Genomic DNA, 9,099 nt, shown 5'->3' on the forward strand with positions numbered 1-9,099 from the left:
CAGGTTGATAAAAATCAGTAAGCTGCCACTGTGGGCAAATTTGTGACTGAAGAAAGTAATTGGGGTTTGGGCATACATTACTCCCTGTCTATTCTTCTTCATCCTCCATGTTCAAATGTCAAGTTCCAGCTCCAGATAGTTTGTGTGAAATTCAACTCAGGCAAATGTCAATATTCACTGAGTGGAGTCACAGGGGAACAAGACCCTAAATAACTTTTTACATATGTTACCTCATTTAATTCCTTCAGAAATCATGTATTGGAGATTTAAATACTGTTTTAATAATAAAGAAAATGTGACTGTAGAGAAATTTGGTAAATTGATCAAAACAGTAAATGGTACTAAAAAATCAAACCCAGTGATTGCAGCTTCAATGCCCATTTTTTTTTTAACCATTGGGTTTTCTTGCAAACCCCTGTGTTAACTACAAAGATAAATTAACAGGAATGAACAGAGTGCTAGGAAACAGAACTGGAAGCAGTTAGTTTGTGAGGCTGGGTAGGGCTCCATGATAGCTTTGGTACAGGTTGGTGGAGGATATCAGAAAAGTAATTCGGTCTCAGCAAATAGAGGTTGAATTCTATATGGAATCAGACAAGCCATTCCTCAGCTTAATGGCTATGCTACAGAGCTATGTTGTGGGTTTTTGGGAATTGAGGTGAAATCAGGCGCTTAAGAATCAGGAAGCAGTCAGAAATTGTCATGATTAGCTCCCAGAACTAATGTTTTATTCTTCTTTTACAGAATAGTGCAGCCTCTCTAGACCGTTTTCAAAAAAACGCTAGCCTTGGAAGCTGATAATTACTTTGCTTTTGTGTGTATATGGAGTGTGTGTGCATGTGTATGTGTGTGGAAGAGTCTAATGGAGAGAATTTCCCAAATCAGATAGAGTATAGGACATTTCAGGTTACCAAGTCCAAGAAGGGAAGCAAAATTAGAAGTCTGTAGGCTTTGATTTAATTTTTTTATTTATCTGAGGATAGGTAGCAATATGGGGGCATAAACTAACCTTTGCAAAAGTTATTGGTTGCTGTATTACCAAAATTACTGAAATTATGTCATCTTACTAAACATGTTTTAAAATGACATGTTTTGTCAAGTCATGGTACATTGTGATGTGACATTGTACTTTCTACTTTATAAACATGAACGTAAGACAAACTTTCGATTGAAAAAAGAAACTAAACCATTCAAAAAACCTGGGGAGAAAACAGATATAAAGTGTTTGTACAATAAAAATATTTTTAAAAATCTAATTAAAAAAATAAACATTTTATATATGGTTAGTAAAAAAAATTTAATCTTCCAAAGGAAATATAAAATATAACCCTCTCTTTCCCATTTCTATCCCTGTCAATTGTATTTCCCCAAATGTAACTCTTTCTTTCAGTAGTATTTTTTCTGGGGCCCTCACTGAAAAATATATGCATTATTAAACCATATGTATAAATTGTAGTTATATATTACATAAGTAGAAATTACATAGTTATGTAATTTTTTATGTATGAGTTTATAGAATGTGTCCTTTCTATACTTCTAATGTCATAGTGCTATTTCCATAATTGCAAATGTTTATACATGCAGTTTTATTAGGTGCTAGTAGCTTTTAGCAACATACAGTCTAATTTATTTAAATATTAACCTATAAATGGACATTTAGCTGTTTTCAGATTATTTTATCTAATATGTACAATCACCAAATCACTAGCAGTGCTATTGTTGGGCCAAAAGTTATATTACTGTCTAGGAATTAACTTTTCTCTGAAGAGTAAATATTGTCTATTAGCATAGGATTTTCTAACCTTAAAAACTTAGAAATTAAACTAAAGAAAATTGACTGAATTATACATTTTTTTCTGACATTGGCATAAGCATAAAACAAATTAAAATGTGATTTAAAATGATTGGGGAAAATACTTGACAAAAGTAAAAATCAATATCCTTAATGTATAAAGAATCCTCAGCTTCATACTATGCAGTCCCCTTGACTGGCAGCAGACAGGACCTCAAAGGTTGAGTTGAGGGTCTGAAAGCGTGGTTAAATGGACTTTGTGGAGACTAGAGAGTAGTCAGTAGGTGTGTTCCTTGCTGGAAAATATAGAAGACAAAATCAAGGGAGCATAGCAGAGGTTCAAGTTTAGCAAAGGCAGGAAGGTCAAAAAGCCATAAAAAGTAGCTCCAACAGGTCACATACATGAGAGTAAAGCCAGAAGAAGATAATAACTATATAGTGTGTAGCCATGGTATAGAATGAAGCCATAGCTGTACGTGTTCAATTTGCTTTAGCGAGAGTCTTGAGGAATACCTAGGTTTAAGGAAATAGGAAGGATCAAACACATGTAAACAAATAAACAAGCACATAAAAACAGAATGAAAGGACACAAAAAGTACCCAACAATAAATTTAATTGGAATTACCTTTCAAAAGAAGATTGGGCCTCTGCAGAAATTTAATAAAACATGTTGAAATAATGAAATGCCTTTATTTTTTGGCTGTCAATATGTTATCTTCTCTATCATTTACTTATTGCCTCAATCATTTACATAATAAAACCCCAAAAACCTAGTGGTTTATGAAACAACTATTTTTTTATTTCTCCTGGACAATTGGGTAATTTTGCTTGTGAGTATTAGCTGGGGTGGGAGTTCCGGTCTTGGTTGGGATTTACTCACAAGACTAGACAAGACTGGTAGTTTTTATAGTATTGGCTCATTTAGGATGTCCTTGGCTGGCTCCAGGATCTCATCCTTCAGTAGGATGGCTTGGTCATGTTATCGTGATCACAGGAATTCAAGATAGGAACCAAGAGTGCAAATATACTTCTTTGCTTACAGCAAGTTTGTTAGTATCCCAATGGCCAAAGCAAGTTATACGGCCAAGTTCATGGTCAGTATAACTATTAAAGATTGTGGCTACAGGGAAGCCTGAATAATTCGGACTATGAGTGCAGTCATCTACCCACATTCTCTCTTGCTTTTGGAACTTGTTCCCATGACCGAAACATTTTTCTTTACTTTCCCATCCCCAGTCAATGGCTATTCAACCTTTAGACCTCAACTTTACTGCCATTTCTTAACAAAGTCTTCCCTGCCCACTCCTAGACTGGGTTGCATGCCATCGCTGTGGGCTCTTACAGTTCCCTGCATATTTTCTGCCATATAACTTACTGGCTTAGAAACTCTGTGAGGATGGGGCCAATAGCTTGGCGTTAGTATTATCAGTTATTTTAAATGCATTTTCAGGAGGCTGTCAGCTTATGCAAAATTCTACAGTGTGTCCTAAATATATCTAAATCACATTTTAGTATAAAAATTAAATAACTACATGTAACTTAAATGGTTTCCTTTATTTAACATGTATATAAAATTACAATTGTCCAAATGTAAAAGTAAAATACTAAATATCAAGTGGGTGGTCAAAACACATTTTATGGATCAAAAGATTTTACTAGGCCAGAAAAAATTCTGTCATAATCTGAATAGAGATTATTTTTTCTCTCTCTTAACCTTTAACATGAATTATGTTGTAGCTATATCAGACAAGTCAAAATGTGTGTGAAGATTCTACTCATGTGCCTCTGATATATTGAAGGTGTGTGGGTTAGAGGAGAACAGCTTTCCTTGTCCTGGATTTAGGATAGAATGCACACATTGACCATGCTGGCCATGACATTATTAATTTGGAGGCCTCTCAAGTGATTTGTTTGAAAAAGTAGCTGAATTCTTTTTTTTTTTTTTTTTAAATCAGCATTTAGGAACTTGATCTCTGTAAAACACAAGCCTCAAACTAGCTACTCAGGAGAGCTAAAGAGAGGAGGAAGAACAGACGTTTTTTCTCTTCTCCATCATATAACTCATGGTGAAAGCTAACTTTTTTTGGCATTGAGGGAGACAATAAAACTCATCACACAGACTTTAAACAGAAAACTGGGGGATTTAGGTTAACTGTAAAGACACATTGCTTGAGAAAGAGGTTAATAAACTCAAAACATATTGAAAGAAGTTTGAACAATTTCTTTCCTAGAGGTTCTTAAGAATGAAATAGATTTTTAAAAAAATGTGTTTGGGAGTTCTTCAATCTTAAGCCAGACAAATATCTTTTCAGATCAATATGTACCGTTTTTGAGTACTATAGTTTTACCATTTTTTATTCCAAATCTCTAAGGTTAGATAAGTGTTCTACAATGTAGCTGGGATGTGTTTTAATTCAGTATGGTAAGACAGTAGACATGGAAATAATTGTCATAAAGGAACAAGACTATATTCACATATCCCGAAAAACAGAAAACACACCATTCTTTGTAGGGCTGCATGGGGAAGCAACAGCGTTGGTCAGAAGGCAGAAGAGGGAGAGAGAGAGCATGGCCCGAGGTTTTATTGGGGTTTTTATGGGAAGAAATGGGTAAGGCAGGGTAAGTGCACTGAGTAAGCTTAGTACAGGGTAGTTTGAAAGATTTTAGCAGGCTCTGGGCTATGGGGGTGGAACCTACTATCCAGTACTTTATCCTGGGGCAATTTAGGTTAGAGAGAATATTGGCTTGGTGTGAGAGAATTTGATAAAGGAGATGGTTGGGTGTGTGGGCTCTGAATTGGTTGGTGTGCCTATCAAATGCACATTCAAAGAGGAGTAATTTTTCATCTCTATGAATAGGCTGGCCTGAGGAGAGGCCGTCTCTACGGGATTAAGGACCTAAATGCCAGAACGTCAAGAATACAATATAGGAAATATAGTCAATATAGAAGAAATATAAGAAAATAAACAAGCAACATCATCAATGCAGAAGAAAGTCAAAATCTGACTCCCAAATTATATAGAAAATAATTGTCTTTTTCCTTTCCAATTTTAACCCTTTGGTTTTTCAAAATTATTGTATGTTTTCACTATGTAACTCATTTAAGGTGCCTATAGGAAAGAAGCATTAATTCTCTGATTGAAAATATTAGTATAGTTTAAAATTTGCTGTATATTTATGTCAGGCAAGTCTTCATGTACCTGACATTTTGGATGTTGATAAGAGTCCTAGTAATAATATTTCACCATGAAATAATTTTAATATTAGGACTTTGACTGTGTTCTCTGGCCTTCCCCTTACATCATGAAGTCTAATGGTTATTATTTTTTCAAATTTTGGTGGAAGAAACTTTTTTTTAAGATAAATCTCTTCATGAAAATGCTTCAGTGGGGATATAGTAGGATTCAGAAGAAATGTGTTACCGTCATTATTCAGCCACAAAATCAACCAGGAAACTTTTAAGACACTCAATTTCCTTTTATCTCCAGTTTAGCAATCTGTTAAATGAAATATAGCAGTTTCATCTCTGACATCATGTTATGCTACCTACCATATTGCATAGATCAGTTCTGAAATGTTATGTTTGGATATTTGGCTGAAAACCATAGGGAGGCAGATTTTGACTCATATAAGAAAGAATTTTCACAGCTGGACCCCAGTGGTTTGAGTTCTTGACACACACTGGAATTAGTCCAAGGATGAGTATGCTTTCCACAAGGATGTGGTAGGGATAAAAATTTAGATAGGTGGTTTGACTATAAGAACTTGCATCATTTCAATTTATTTATTGAATTAATATTTCTAGATAACAATGATGTATTCCAGTATGGACCTATGATAGCACTGCGTATTTCGTCATGTCAGTTAACACTTGAGAATATATAGTCTTCTAATGTTCCTCAATTATTTAGTACTTGTAGGCTTCATCTCCCCAGCCATATTAGGAATTACAGATTTTAAGACTTGTTCTTACGTATCTTGACAGACATCCACTAAATAAATATTGCTTAAATTGAAATAGTTACACAAATCTTTGACAAAACTGGAAGCAACAGCGTTGGTCAGAAGGCAGAAGAGGGAGAGGGAGAGCATGGCCCGAGGTTTTATTGGGGTTTTTATGGGAAGAAATGGGTAAGGCAGGGTAAGTGCACTGAGTAAGCTTAGTACAGGGTAGTTTGAAAGATTTTAGCAGGCTCTGGGCTATGGGGGTGGAACCTACTATCCAGTACTTTATCCTGGGGCAATTTAGGTTAGAGAGAATATTGGCTTGGTGTGAGAGAATTTGATAAAGGAGATGGTTGGGTGTGTGGGCTCTGGATTGGTTGGTGTGCCTATCAAATGCACATTCAAAGAGGAGTAATTTTTCATCTCTATGAATAGGCTGGCCTGAGGAGAGGCCGTCTCTACGGGATTAAGGACCTAAATGCCAGAACGTCAAGAATACAATATAGGAAATATAGTCAATATAGAAGAAATATAAGAAAATAAACAAGCAACATCATCAATGCAGAAGAAAGTCAAAATCTGACTCCCAAATTATATAGAAAATAATTGTCTTTTTCCTTTCCAATTTTAACCCTTTGGTTTTTCAAAATTATTGTATGTTTTCACTATGTAACTCATTTAAGGTGCCTATAGGAAAGAAGCATTAATTCTCTGATTGAAAATATTAGTATAGTTTAAAATTTGCTGTATATTTATGTCAGGCAAGTCTTCATGTACCTGACATTTTGGATGTTGATAAGAGTCCTAGTAATAATATTTCACCATGAAATAATTTTAATATTAGGACTTTGACTGTGTTCTCTGGCCTTCCCCTTACATCATGAAGTCTAATGGTTATTATTTTTTCAAATTTTGGTGGAAGAAACTTTTTTTTAAGATAAATCTCTTCATGAAAATGCTTCAGTGGGGATATAGTAGGATTCAGAAGAAATGTGTTACCGTCATTATTCAGCCACAAAATCAACCAGGAAACTTTTAAGACACTCAATTTCCTTTTATCTCCAGTTTAGCAATCTGTTAAATGAAATATAGCAGTTTCATCTCTGACATCATGTTATGCTACCTACCATATTGCATAGATCAGTTCTGAAATGTTATGTTTGGATATTTGGCTGAAAACCATAGGGAGGCAGATTTTGACTCATATAAGAAAGAATTTTCACAGCTGGACCCCAGTGGTTTGAGTTCTTGACACACACTGGAATTAGTCCAAGGATGAGTATGCTTTCCACAAGGATGTGGTAGGGATAAAAATTTAGATAGGTGGTTTGACTATAAGAACTTGCATCATTTCAATTTATTTATTGAATTAATATTTCTAGATAACAATGATGTATTCCAGTATGGACCTATGATAGCACTGCGTATTTCGTCATATCAGTTAACACTTGAGAATATATAGTCTTCTAATGTTCCTCAATTATTTAGTACTTGTAGGCTTCATCTCCCCAGCCATATTAGGAATTACAGATTTTAAGACTTGTTCTTACGTATCTTGACAGACATCCACTAAATAAATATTGCTTAAATTGAAATAGTTACACAAATCTTTGACAAAACTTTAGGCAGCTACTTCGTAATTTAAAAAGCAATTTTCCCAACTGCTTTTGGAACTATCACTTTCACCTTCCTTTGTATTTCCTCAAGGACACAATCTCTGTTAAAAAAAAAAACACCCTCCTTCACATAAGTTGCTTGCTCCAAGTAATCGACTCACTTCTGTCTTGGTCTATTGAACAATATTACAAGAGTGAATTAGCCCAAGGAGTAACGTTTCTTACCAGTATGTTTTTCTCTTGGACCTTTCAGAGTAAAGATAAGAGTCATTTAAGTTCTATTTTGTTTACATTAACCCTCTTTAATTGCAAAAAGTCCTGCTATAACATTAAAAATAAGTCCCAGATGTACTGTGTATACTCCAAATGGAGGTATAAATAATAGCTTCAAATGTTTATAAATGGTCTCCATGCATGAAAGTATGGCCTTGATATAACATAATTTGTGTGAATTGCCATATAAAAATGAATTGCTTTTTTAAGTAATGAGATACAATTTTTGTCATAGTTACAAGCTCATTAAATGCCTGATGGATTTAATTTTTTAAAATTTACCCCCAGTCCTGACATTGTAAAAGTGATTTTATAATTTATTTTTGATTTATAAAAAATAGTATTTCGAATATATCTCCATTTAAAACTATTAGACCATGAAGATAAATCAAAGTATGCATGCCCACTTAAAAATTCCAGTCTCTCCTCAAAAGTTAACCTCATTATTGTTATTATTTCCTATGTAACTTGAGAGATAAAAATACATATAGAGAAGTGTTTTGTATATATTTGAATAAATGTTGAAAATTTTTTCATAACTTTATTTCCTAAGTATCTTGAAGAATTGTTTCACATTTCAATATGATATTGTTGTGTTCCTTGTTACCGCTGCATCGTATTTCAACATGTGGGTATACCGTAGGTTAGTTAGATATCCCTATGGATAGAAATTTCTCGTTTCCTTTTTTTATTCTGTTGTGTTCGCTATCTTTTTCACATGTGTACATAATCATGTAGGATGGATAACTACTAGATTTCTGGGTCACACTTTCTAAATATTAATAGAACTGGCCAATGTGGCTATGTATGAATGAAAGTCGCATCATCAGAGTATGAGTACACTTTTTCTACATCCTCAGAAACACTTCATGTGGTCTACCTTTTTTGATGGAAAATATTTTCTTTATTCATTTAACGTATCTTCTCCTTTTTTTTTTTTTCATTTATCTTAGAACTTTATTTAAGATGTATTTAGTCATGTCGACATTTTAAAGTTAGGGATAGACAAAATTACAAACCTTATGCTCCACAAATTTTGCACTTAATATTTTGTCATTGAAAGCTTTTCTGGTGCCAAGGACAGAAACAAATTGGCCTATATTTCAGTTTAATGTTTCTATATTTCTTTTCAAAATTTTTTGTTTAGATGTTAAATCCATGGAGGGTTAAGTTTTTGAAAAGAAAATAACAGTCCAACTTAATTTTTCTCCTAATAGATAGGTTATCAAACAACTGTGATTGAGTATTCTTTATCTTACACACTGATGTAAAATGTAATTTTTGTTATTTATTAAATTCAAACATATAAATATATTTATTCACCCTTATCTCATTTCATTGGTATTTGTCTGATATTCACCAAAACAAGATTATTGTGTAAATTTTATTATTTTATAGTCTTTTTTAAATTTTGGTAGAGCAAATTCTTTCTCATTTTTCTCTTCAAATCTTTTCTGGCTCATATTGAATTTT

Source organism: Mandrillus leucophaeus, unplaced genomic scaffold, assembly GCF_000951045.1.
Source record: "Mandrillus leucophaeus isolate KB7577 unplaced genomic scaffold, Mleu.le_1.0 Scaffold744, whole genome shotgun sequence".
NCBI classification, from domain to species: domain Eukaryota; kingdom Metazoa; phylum Chordata; class Mammalia; order Primates; family Cercopithecidae; genus Mandrillus; species Mandrillus leucophaeus.